This window comes from Lottia gigantea (assembly GCF_000327385.1).
Source record: "Lottia gigantea unplaced genomic scaffold LOTGIsca_10, whole genome shotgun sequence".
In the NCBI taxonomy this organism is placed as follows: Eukaryota; Metazoa; Mollusca; class Gastropoda; family Lottiidae; genus Lottia; species Lottia gigantea.
In genome coordinates, this window is record NW_008706747.1 from 3751564 (window position 1) to 3765507 (window position 13944).

Sequence of the window (13944 nt, forward strand, 5' to 3'; positions counted from 1 at the left end):
CACGTGCTATAAAGCTAGGGTACTTGAAAGGTTGCAGTAGTAAATGGAATTAAATGATCGTCGCGTGGAACAGATCGATAAGGGATCGATATTCTTTTTTGATTTTAAAACAATTTAACTTGTAAAAGATTATAGAAATTGTCGTATTAACCCCTGGCCCGTGTTTTATTAATATTGGCAATTTTTACTCCTGGGAATTTCAGATTGGTGTTAAAATTTACTATGGCATAAACAAATAATTATTAACATAATGAACTATGTGGACTCTCTGAAAGGGGTTCCGAGTTACCGAACCAATACCGAATTAACCTTCAATTTTTGGCTATATGGATTCTCTGAAAGGGATGCCTAGTTGTCAAACTCAGTATTAGCATTGCGAACACTCTGAAAGGGGTGTCACAAACTATAATTGTGGAATATCCATCATCCTTTGGCAAGTGAAAAATTGACAAGGAATTGTCACAATTTTTGGTCATATGAAAAATTCTTTAAAAAATGACTGAGTATTCGTATTTTATTGTTTATGACGTCACTACCCTCCCCCCCCCCCCCCCAAAAAAAAAACAAAAAAACAAGCATTAAAAGTCGCCAGGAGATGAAAGGCTTCCATTTCATGTTCCATTCCATATTTCAAGTAAACGTAAGTTTCCATTGGAAACTGTTGAAGTTCTAGCAACTGCTAACCGGAACTGTTAAGTGCTTATTTTAAAATATAGATTTACCATTATATACGGAGTTCTAAACCGGAAGTGTTCGCGTGTAACTGTTTATTTTATGTCGTGTTGAGGGTGCTTGAGTTCGAAACCCCGTTTTAAAATAAATACTAAATGAAGTTTGATATTAACTTAAAATTCAGAATCGATTGATTTTCTGTGTTGAAAAAGTTACGATGAACATTCAGGTCTTTACATGTTGATGGGTTCGAATCCCGGGGGAGGGGTGGGGTGGTAGTTGCCCAAAATATAGGATAAGCAAAGTCTAAGCACAGATATCATTTTTGTATACAACTGCTCTATAACTTGAGTGATATGAGTTGAAAGCCGACATCGGTCCGACTCAGTGAAGAACATGTGTGGCAGCAGAATTTTTCTTACCTTGAGAAACTAGAATTCAAACCCACTGTATCTGATCGTCTAATCGTCATTTTTAATACTGGAAAGTACATGTGGGTGTGGTATTCAACAAGTCCTTCATTGCTGTACCAGTCGTAGATTTTATCCGTGGTTTTAGGCCTTTATTTCGGTATTTCCAAGTTTGTAACTTCGTTCCGAGTAAAATTCCGGAAATTGCAACAGAAATCGATTAAAAAACTGGTATTTTGAAAATAAATCTTATGATATAATGTTTATTTTACGATCATCTTTGTTAAAGTTGTAAATCATTGTCAATATTGGTATAGGACATGTCAACTGAGTAAAAAATACATTAATATGATTTGTCAGGGATCGATTTTACCTCGGGGCGTTTAAAATATAGATTAAAATTGATAGATGGTTGGCTCGCCCCTTTGGAACAAGTTATGGTAGCCTACTTTGGTGCGGAGGTGGGTGTTTAAATAGTCTCAAAGATATTTGTGAAGATTTCAAAACGTAGATCCATTCGGACGAGGTAAAAAAGGGTAGACTTAATATTTGGGGTCAAAACAAGTGACTTCAAAGTCACATGAAGATGAGTTGACTAATTTGTCAGTTTTTCGACGATAATTGGATGTTGTCATCTTTAACAAATAACTCCAGTCCTTATAATAGACATGTCACCGGTAATGAGGGCTGTATGACGTCACATTGACTTCTGATCAAAGGAACGTTTTACGTCACGCTTCGATGACGTCGAACTGGTCACATAGCGGTACTCTAAAGAAATGGCATTTCAATAGGTTACAGACGCAAGTGAGATGTAAGGGATCGCAAGGTGGAATCGCTCATGCGTCACCGCTCATTTATTTGCCATGCTTCATTGCCGCGGAATAGCGGAACATCCCTAATCGCCTACTCGACATATGTTCCCAGAAAGAATGGGGGTTTAATAATGATCCTTATTTGCTTGTAGACTGTCGGTATTCGGAAGTGAATTCATTCGATTGAAATGTGACCCGATTATTCAAGTTTAAAGGGTCACTGGTCCGAATAAAGAGGCTATGTGACATATATTTATAAGGGTATTGAAACGCTTTCAGACGCGCACCTGTCGTTTTTGGCGTGTCGCGAAATGTTTGGGGGGTTTATCACTCATTGTAGAATTTATAAATTTGAATTATCGTGGCTATACACTTGGGCAAAAGACGTGCCATCCAATTTTATTTTGTGTATAGATGGGTGGTTTGTACATCTATCTGGTGTAGTTGACCCATTCCGATGACTGATCACCCAGCTCTAGTATATTAATCATTAGTAATAATATCTAACGTGTATATGGATGTGACAGTCTATTAAGAACATGAAATAAATCATTATTTATCATCAAGACACATATTTTACACGTACATTACACGTACATGGTATAACATTACCTAAAACTGTCATAACCTTATTATAGATGTTTCATTTAAAAATAATGACGTCTCTATGAATAATAGGTTCAGCGGTCAAGTAGAGGCAACGAAATTGTCAAGACAATCAAAATGTGGCAGCAATTTGGTGGATTGCTAATCACATTCCACCTCCTAAAAATCAGATATTCAAATGTTCTGAGATCAGTGGCAGCGCAGGCTCCCGAGACTGGTGGTACACAAATAGGGGGCAGAATGACGTAATGGGGGACTGAATTAAAATATCGACAACTCTCTGGAGGCACTGGGCATTATAGTCGCAAGCCTCTCATAGAGCGTCTGAAAGAGTTCTTTCAAGAAAATTTTCGAAAATTTGAATTGAATTCGATGTTTCCTGACACATATTTTGGGGCAGCCCCCTTGCTAAATCCCCCCCCCCCCCCATAAGAATCACCCTCGGGCCCTCTAAAGATTAAGACCTATATAATCTAGTCAATCTGATAAAGAAATGATTGAAGGGTGTTTAAACTGATCAAAGATTGATGTTCTAACCCAGGAAATCAGTCCGACGCGTGACGGCGTGTGTCGAAACGTGTCACCCAATCAAGCGTGACGATAATCTTAAGGCGTGACTGGTGAAGCGTGACGGTGTACAATGATCAGCTACTGTTTCATGACCGGCTGCGCTGTGATGTGTAAGAAACTGTAAGATGTTGGTAATATTTGTGCCTTGTATTTCCCACCCTAGTCTTAATAGAATCGTTACTTGGCTTTTATACCTTTCCCTTTTGTTACTGTACCGTCTTTGTACAGTTACATCAATGAGTTAGGGATACGGAAGATGAGGAATTGAATGGGCTTCGACTCAAATTTTCTTGGTAGACCTACGTTATCAAAAGCGTGGAGCCCTTCTTTTTAGAGAAGGGGTGTTCTGAGAATACTTCTACTTGAAAAATTTCTTTGATTTGTCATGCGAGACGTCCTGGGAAAGTATCTGTTTAGCCACAAAAAGGCGATATAATTGGGACTGGCAGCAGATTCGACAGGGTGCTTACCTTAAATAACCGTTACAGGCGGATTAATCATTATATAATCGTTTACCTAATTATTTGATAAATAAAAATTTAGAGTGTTTCTCAAAAGTAAGCAATACCAGACTCTTTGCCAACCATTGAAAATTTACCTTTGAGCTCCAATTTACAGAACGCAGTCCCTAACAGAAACCCTTAACCGCAATGTTACAACCTAAATTTCCTAATAGGTCTGTCGTCCAAGCTTTCATAAGTATGACATTATGAAATAAATGTGTGCTTTTACGTCCTATTTTTTAGCTATTATGTATGTTCTTAAAGATACCCTCTTATAAAAGCACTGGTCATGGTCACAAGAATTTTTTTCATGTAGGCCCTATACATTATCATTTACTTCAGATTAAAAGAAACATGCTAAAAGCCCTTTAATATTATTGCCATGTCGAGTATAATCAAAATATGGCCCCAGTAAAGCGTGACGGCCCCTTAAAATTACTCCAGTGAAAATATACTGCTACCTCAATTAGGCATCTATTCACCTCTCTATACTGCACCTTGCTAGATCATTACGCCACGCAAACTAGGTCGAATAAACACACGCGCCTTTTCCCTCCAAATCGATGAATTTATTTCACGAAAATTTTCAGCAGTAAAGTTAGATCTCACTTGAAACGATTTGTGTGAATTATTTTCAGAAATTCTGAAATTTGAAAAGTTTTCATTGTTTGAAATAAAGTTGCCCGCTACTCGGCGTAGGAATAAGTGTAGTATATGGTCGGAACTACCATGTGTTATTAAAGTTTTGTGTATTGGGGTAGGAACACTGTTATTTGTTGTGAAGTTTGTGTTAGGGTTTTTCAATTGATTTTGTCGATGAAATTTCAGGGATAATTCGTCGAATTTTGAGGAATTACATGGAGCTAATAGCTGATATATTCCGTATGTGACACGAAGTGGATTTAAATTCTGTTATTTTGGATTACGATGCGGAAAGCCTGGGTAATAAGCGTGGTTATTATTATATTGAAATGCCTCAATATCGAAGGTGAGTTGTGAATCAGTGAGAATTTATCAAGAAGTGAGATAGTAGCTTCTTTCTAATCAATTTACACCAAGACGTGCATTGAATTTCTGATAAAGTTCTGATTCAATTTGAACTTGAAATAAACTTGTAATATTACAGGGCAATATCAACGATATGCCACAGTAAAATACCGGTGTATATGAAGTACTGATATCGTTATTAGACTAGGAAAGTTATATATCGGAGGGCGATATCAGTTGTATTGCCCTGACCCTAAAATTGATTAAAATAACTGGCCTTGAGAAGGGGGTGCCCTATTTACAAGTCATTCTTTCATAGAGATTAGGGTTCTAGTGGTTTAAATTAACAAATTATTATTCAATAGAAGGCACTGGCACAGGTAAAGCTTGGAATTAACGAAGTATTTAAGGACTATATGAAATGATATTACTTGGTCTTAAGTTTGTTCCTTCTTTAAATTGTGTTGCCATTATTGTTGGAAATAATGGAATATATCAGGGCCATAACTGCGATATTCCATAGTAAATAGCTGGTGTATATCAATTGCAGATTCCTTTATTATGCAGCTTTATATTGGAGGGCAATATGAATGATATTCCATAGTTTCTATTGATATATTTTGATACACAGTACTATTATTTGTTTTTAAGTTAATATCACAACTCTGGACTTTCAGTGAGGGGGGAGGGGAGAGGGAGACAAATTTTCAACTATGTGACTCAAGTCTTTCAAGTTTTCAAAATTTTTCAAGGGTGACAAAATTTTTCTTAAGGGGGCCTCATTAGCTATGGTCCTGAAAGTAGTATCATCTGCTTTTGGTTTTTAAGTTGATGGCAAATCGGGAAATTTGACAAAAATCATAGTAGGTTACTTCCCTCTTTGAAAATTTTACATCACTGTTTATTACAAATTGTATCAGAAGTCCAAAAAGTGAAAGAATTCTAAATAAAATGCCAATTCATACTTATTCCCCTTTCTCCTGAAAATTCGTCTCTAGGATTAATTCCATAGTGCCGAAAGGAGACAAAGAGTTAAAGAATTTGGTATAAAATGTCCACACGCCAACTTGAAGTTTTTTATTTGGTTAACATTTGAAAATGTAATGATATTTTAATTTAAACTCTGTGTCGTGCGTCTGACAATCTCTAGAACAGATGGTGAAGTGAAAATAAAGACGGTAAAGATCATGTTCCATCTTGTACTACCATATGGTGTATAGAGGATAGCTTTCCCACGCTGACTGACTCTAGGGTAGTGTGTGGGGAGAGGGGATGATGTGATTGGGGCTGGTAGGGGGTAAGAGAAAGGGTAGAGGTTTGGGGTTTTGTCCTGCCATCTAGTACACTGACTTCTGCTTTCCCCACGGCAATGTGTGGAGAAGGGGTGAAGCAGTTGAGGTAGGGGTGACAGTGATTTTTTGGGAGGTAGGGGCAAGAGAGGGGTGGAGATGGATTAGTGAAATTTGTACAGCAATATGATGTACTGAGTTTGGCTTTCCTCACACTGACTCAAAGGTGGGGGAGATGGGGTGAATCTTGTGGGGGGGGGGGGGAATTTTTGGGGGGTTTGTGGTAAGAGAGGGGTGGTGATGAACTAATGAAATTTGTACAGCAATATGATGTGCTGAGTTTGGCTTTCGACTACGGTGTAGTGTAGAGTGGGGAAGGGGGGTTAAATTTTTGGGGTAAGGTTAGTGGTAAGGGTGAAGTGAAAGAGGGGTGGTTCAGTGGGGTGTTTACTTTGATGGCTTGGTTTAATTTATATAATGGTAACAGCTGGCCGAGTCTCGAAAGCACTTACTGTAAGGAGGATTCGAACCTAATGGCCAAGCAGATGACCATCCAACTCTCTGTCAACAGAGATTTAATTTCCCATCTCTAACGCAATTTTCAGCACGCTACGCTATTATCAGCTCCGCCCTTTACCAAGGGGAGACAACTGATAAAAACTGTGTTTATCAGTTTCTGTCTTGTCCTCAGATCAAATTTCATGATAAAAAAATTCTTACACAGAGAACTTAACTGCCAGATGTTTGAAATTTAACACTCTTTTATACACATGGCGTCCATTGCAAGTCCTTGTAGCCAGAATCAGTTATATAGGTTGGAGGAGCTGATATAGAAACAGTGTCTACGTTTGAATGGGACAATAAACAATGTTACTGGCTGTGCACATGAAAGATCCCTCGACAATTGGGAATTGCAATGCCACTGTCCTGGCAAAATTTCCTTCATTTCGCACATTTCTTATTTTCTACTGAACTGATGATTTTGCTCTGGACACCATTTATTGTCAGATATGATAATTTGATAAGTAAAGACTATGGTTTGTGTGGAATGGCCATGTATTTCAATTGACTAAATTTATAACTGTAATATATAGGCTTAGTCAACTATTAGTTATAATATACAATATTTCACTGATTAAAGAGCATGGTATATCTGTCATGGGATACTGTATCTTTTATTAATGTTCCCTATTTTCTACTGTATCAACATGGTACTGATCACCAAAACCGTAGCAGTCTGATAAACTAAATTCATGACTATATATATATATATATAAGCTTAGTCAACTGTTATAATAGTATGAGTGATAATCTATAGTAAATATAAACCATGGTATATCTGATAGGGGGCAGTGTATCTTGTCCTTATTTCTACTGTATCAATATGGTACTGATCACCATACCTCCTGACAGTCTCATCTTATTCTGTCCTTTCTGATAAACAAAATTCATGGATAACATATTTGGTGATACGTCTATTCGCACGTAAACAATAATGATTGACAAAATTTATTAAATATAGTCTATGGTTTATAAACACTAGTATCTATAATGTCTCGTTCCCACGGGAGTTTTATTATCATCATTTTACACTTGAAGAACAACATTGTTCAAATATAAATACTATCTTCAATTTTCAATTTGAAAAAAAATTTGGTGAGTTATAATACTGAAAATTAATAAAAACATTTATTGTTAAAGTTTTGATGCTTGTCATCATTTTTACAGATTTTAAATTTTTTTAGTGAAAATAATGAAATTTAAGGAAAAACAATCATTGTTAAAACAGAAATACCATCTTTACTTTTAGATTTTTAAAAAATTTAGTGAGTAATAATGAAATATAAGAAAAACATGAAAGAGATTGTAAAGAGGTTTTCTAAAATTCTTCAAGTTTATCAGAGACACTGATAGCATCAATTTGCATCATTCCAATTTTCAATCAGATGTCTGTGGTTACTGCAATTCTACTAAAACTAAGCATTTAATGACGTCACAAATCGCGAAGGGCCTTATGTGATATAGCATATTTTGAACTTTGAACTTGGTGGGAGTAAGTTTACATCAGATGACAATGCACCTCAAAGCATAAGTTCTCCTTCACCCATTTAGTAGGATGTAAAACTCCATTTCATTTCATATTCAAAGCCAAAAATTGAACTTCGAATTGAAGAACTTTGAACTCAGTGATTGTATACTTTTAGATACATTTTAACAATACATGCATAAAGTCTACATCATTTGACAATACACCTCAAGGCGTAAGTTCTCGTTCAAATTTCACAAGATGTAACAGAAGAATTCTTGATTTAAACAGGAGAATATTTACCTTCGTGTCTTGTGTACAAACGCGTTTTTAAAATCAACAAAGCGCGGCAGAATTTTTAGATTCAACAATTGAATCATACAGTTGGTGGGAAAATAAATTTTATGTCCGTCATTGGTTGTACTGTGTGCATGCTAGAGAGGATTTCATAATGGCTTGCTCGCAAAGTCAGGGGGTTTAATCTTTTGATACTATAGATAAACTCTAAGCTTAAATATTTGTTTTACCAGATGAAACTGCAGACAGAGCTTAATTTCAGCTATCTGTATAGTCATCTTAATATTTACTTTACTAGCTGATAGAGCTCAATTTCAGTTATCTGTATAGTTATCTTAATATTTACTGTACCAGCGGATAGAGCTCAATTTCAGCTTTCTGTATAGTTATCTTAATATTTACTTTACCAGCTGATAGAGCTCAATTTCAGTTAGCTGTATAGTCATCTAAATATTTACTTTACTAGCTGATAGAGCTCAATTTCAGCTATCTGTATAGTCATTTAAATATTTAATTTACTAGCTGATAGAGCTCAATTTCAGCTTTGTGTCTCTTTTCGGAAATCAAATATCTGCACGAGAACTTGATGTTGGATTTTAATTCTGCACAGTGATAAGGATAGATGATGAAATTTTTTCAGTGTTGTCTGTCTTTCTGTTAGAAATCAAGGATTTGCTTCACAATATTAACAAAACCAATATCTTATTGAACACTGGGAGAATGGTTTTAGTTATTACAAAACTGACAAACAGTTTTCAGTGCATCTTTAACCAGTTGAAATGTTGTTGCAGTAGTTTTAAAAATAGATTTGATCTTGGTTCGAAATAGATTTGGTGACTCATTTTCATTCCATCATAGAATAATACTGTTTCTTTAGTCTCTAAATGATTCTCTTCAGTTTCGATGGCTGGTTTTGATAGATGTTGTCCAGCTGGGGTTAGATTTTTTAACTTTGGTTTTTTGGCTAGGAAAAATTGGTAGATGTTGTCCAGTTAGGGTTAGAAAAACATAGTGATTTTGGTGTGTTTTATATGCTGTTCATTAGGCCTGTAACCAGACTTGATTGTTCGGAAGGGCAAGTAATATATCTGGAGGGGTGTTTAATTGAAGTAATGGAATGGGTCAGTTGTCAGAATTTTTTCAGAAAGGCGATCCTTTTTCAGACGGGGCATTCAGTGGCAGAGCCAGGTTTACGTCTGAGAGGGGGCGAAATATCTGAGATTGCCCGAAATTTCTAACCTTGTTTTTTGCCTAAAAAATTTGCTTTCGGGGCTGCGAGGTGCTTCCTCTGCCCCCTTTGGCTTTGCCACTGGGGGCATTGCCCCCTGCCCCCTCATGCCCCCCTGTATCTACAGGCCCGCTTCTTAATATAAGACCTCACCCATTTCCTATATATAAGTAAAAATGCCTTCAAATTCTTAAAGAAAATACACAGTTAACCCTCTTTCATTATGACAATTTAACCCCCTGTAATTATCTCCTAATTTCTTAATTCATTCTATGATAGTTACGCAGGTGAATAGAGTTCGTTTTTCAATTCCCATCATTCACTTCTATTCTTTACTCCGTTCAGTTGACCTTACTTGACCTTTAGTGACATCGTGAATACACTTCTGAATGTACACAAGTAAACAAATAACGTAATTTTTCTACTTATATTTATAAAATTGTTTCTATGGGTTTGATATGCCATGCTATTAAGTATAATTTTTTTTGAATCGCTTTGTACTTTTATGTGACTAAATGATTTGGGAGGGAGTTTTTGAAAGTTTGAAGATTTGTGCACTGGGCAAGGTTACTAAGGGCGTAGCCTGGTTGTGTCTCCAGGATGGGTCGTTTTTTATTTATCTGATTTTTGTATTTCTTTAAATCTGGGTTTTATCCCAGTTAAAATTTTGCGAAAATATCCCCAGGGTCATCTTGTCGAAATATTTTGTGTCCTTGAAATGGAAATCTCGATTTTTTATTTTCCAGGTTTCCCATCATGCCACCCTAACCCGTGTAGAAATGGGAGTACGTGTAAATCTCGGAATAGCGGAGACAGTTATTGTTTGTAAGTAGCTTTTACTTTTAACTCCCTTGTACGCTATGGTCTACGAACTTTTTACATCAAAACCAACCTACACATAATATACAAAAACCCCTAAATCCATATACATAAGTACTCTAAATTCGCAAAGCCCTGATGAGGATTGTGTACCTGAAACACATATTGTTAACATGAGATGAGCTCTAGTCAATTTGCTAACAGTAACAATAGTTAACTCCTATCTTGGAAAGTTAACGCCAATCCCCAAAACTGGCTGTCCTGATGAGGATTGTGTATCTGAACCACATATTGTTAACATGAGATGAGCTCTAGTCAATTAGCTAACAGTAACAATAGTTAACTCCTCTATTGGAAAGTTAAACCCATATCTAAAACTATTTGTCCTGATGAGGATTGTGTATCTGAAACACATGTTAACATGAGAAGAGCTCTAGTCTATTAGCTAACATTAACTCCTCTATTGGAAAGTTAAACCCATATCTAAAACTATTTGTCCTGATGAGGATTGTGTATCTGAAACACATGTTAACATGAGATGAGCTCTAGTCAATTAGATAACATTAACAATAGGTAGGCCCTATATTGGAAAGTTAAACCCGTAAACTAGCTGTCCTGATGAGGATTGTATATCTGAAACATATGTCAGCAGCATGAGATGAGCTGTAGTCAATAAGGGGGCCAAATTTGCTCCCGAAAAAACCTCAAATGAAATTAATATATCAAGCCATTAATATATCAATCAATCTAGCCCCTATAAAAATTAATAAATCATATAAAAAAAGATGGAAATCTAGCACAAATAAAAATATATTTAACCCTATAATGTGAAAAAAAGAAGAAAATTTATAATGACCTGTGACCTTTTACCTGAAAGATCAAAGAGAATTGCCTGTAATTAGTGAATTATTAACGAGCTAATTAGTAAGAATGATACTGCACTGATCTGTTGATGATTATAACTTTGACAAATTAGAACAAGTCACACTATCAGAGGCGAAAACTAATATGTCCAATTTCACTTTTCTCCTGTTTTTATTTATTAAAAAATGAGCACAGATCTCATGTACTTTTGTCTGAATTTTGTCATTGAGTGGATTGTTGTTCAGAATTTAATTTATTGCTTGATAATCATAGCTTTGATAAATTAGTCCAGGTCAAACAATCACAAGGTGAAAACCATTTTGTCTAAAAAAATCCCTGTTTTTTCTTTTTATTACTTATTGTAGCAAAAATATGTTTTGTTAGTAAATTGTCTAAATTTTGTCATTGAGTGGATTGTAGTTATAGAATGTCAATGGGGACTTATTGATTTTAGTATGTTTTGTTTTAGTGTGAACAACTTTTTTGATTTTGACGCAGTAAGTGAAATTTGTGAGTTTGAAAATTGTTTTGTCAGTCTATGGATTATGGTTTAAGATTTGCAATTTAGACAGATTTCAGTTTTATTTTATTCATCTTTTGGATTTTTTTTAAAATGGATACAGAAAACATGTGTTTATGTTTGAAAATTGTCCAAATTTTATTACTGGTAAGAAGTATTGAAAATAAACAATTTAGAAATTCTTAAGAAAACTGCAGTTAACCTTTCAACAAGATGGCTGCCAGCCAAAAATAGTGATTTTCAATTGTACAATTAGTTTTGTGTGGAATTTTTAGATGAATGGAGAGGTCTGAATTTGTGAAAAAGCATCAAGTCGTTCTGATTGGACAATAAACCGAGGCCCTGCGTGTTAGGCTGTGCACATAAAAGATCCTTTGACAGTTGAAAATCGAAACGGAGTAGGCTAATTCTGCTGTCCTTGCAAAATTTCCCTCATTGCACAGTTCATAGTGTTACTTGTCCTCGTTAGCCCAATCAATACAGAAAAGTAGGACGAAAACTCCATTTAATTTCGTTACAATGCTTGTAGATTAGTATTTGGATGGTAGAGTTTTTTTTAAATAGAGTCTTTGAAATATCTAATATTGTTAAAACGCAGAATTCTATCATGAATGTGGACTGAAATCCATGAAAAAATCGTCTATGTAATGACGTGCTCCTTTTTTTTTGTCCGTCTGCCAAGATAGTAAAATCTCCCGCCAAAATATTCCTCATTTAGGTGTTGATGAGGGTATATTAATATAGAGGTAATTGTAATTCTAACAGCTAATAATTTCTGATACCAAATTCTACGAAGCTCTGCGTAAATCAACCAGGAATTTTGATGACACTTTTATGCAGACGGCAAAGAATTTTTTGAAAAAGCGTGCCAAATGTGTAGCGTTCGTGATGAAATATGAGAGGAACCGTATCCAAGCATTATATTTTAGTCTGGACGCCCACTTCACTGGATCGAAACCAGAATATTATTCGAAACATTAAAGAGAGGTGTGGTATGTCAAACTAAGGACAGAGTTTGATCTCGAAAACTTTAAGGGATTTTAAAAGGTTTTCTCAAGATTTTATGTGCATCGGGGACACTGATAGCATTAATTTGCACCATTCATATTTTCAGTCAGACGTCTGTGGTTCCTATAATTCCATGAAAACTAAGCGTTTATGACGTCAATATCGAAAACATCCTTCGATATTATTAGCTTCTCTGGAGCAAGACGTCAGAAACGCTTAATTTTAGTGATATTGCAATAACCGTCTGATTGAAAATTGGATTGATAAAAAACTTCCTTCCATTGCCATCCCCTCAAATTACCTCAATTGTTTCAATAACAGCATTCCTTATCTAATAACAACCTTAATCATATTATGAGATTGGCAGAAAGTCGTAATATTTTGATCTATGATGGCTTTTTCTTGGCCTTACCGTGAAATATTTTTGGCCTCTCGCTTAAATATTTGTGTTTTTCATTAACCTACCGTTTACACTCTTCACATTTCGTGTTAAGTAACAGACGTTATTTTTATTCATTTTTCTTCTGGAATCATTTTTCTGCCAATATTTAATGTCTTCCAAGAGTTGCAGGAATTTCGATTTTGAAACAGCGGCACGTCTGAAAAACAACGATCATTGAACTCAAACCTCATATTATTTGCTTTGAAAGCAAAATTTTATCCTTTAGTTCATTTTGAATGGACCAAAAGTAATTGTGTTCTTTCCTTCTCCCTTGTTCAAGTTCATTCATTCAATTATTCATTCATTCAATCATTCATTCATTCATTCAATTATGCATTAACCATTATTACATCTTTGAACAATTAGTCTATCCATTCATTCATTCATTACATTTATTCATTCATTACATTTATTCATTCATTACATTTAATCATTCATTCATTCATTCATTCATTCATTTATTCATTCATTTATTCATTCATTCATTCATTCATTCATTCATTCATTCATTCATTTATTCTTTCATTCATTCATTCATTCCATTCATTCATTCATTACATTTATTCATTCATTACATTTATTCATTCATTACATTTATTCATTCATTACATTTATTCATTCATTACATTTATTCATTCATTCATTCATTCATTCAACTGCTCCTGTTTTTTCTCATCCATCCATTCAAGTGTACATACATTCATTCATTCATTCATTCGTATTCATCCCCTCCTCTTTTCCCTCTATCCATCCATCCTTAATTCATTCATTCATCCATCTTTTGGAAGACATCAGAAACCAAATTTTAATTCTTCATTTAGGATCAAAACCTCAAACTTCAATTCAAGATGTCCACAGAGAAATTGGTTTATTTTTTAATTTCCTTTT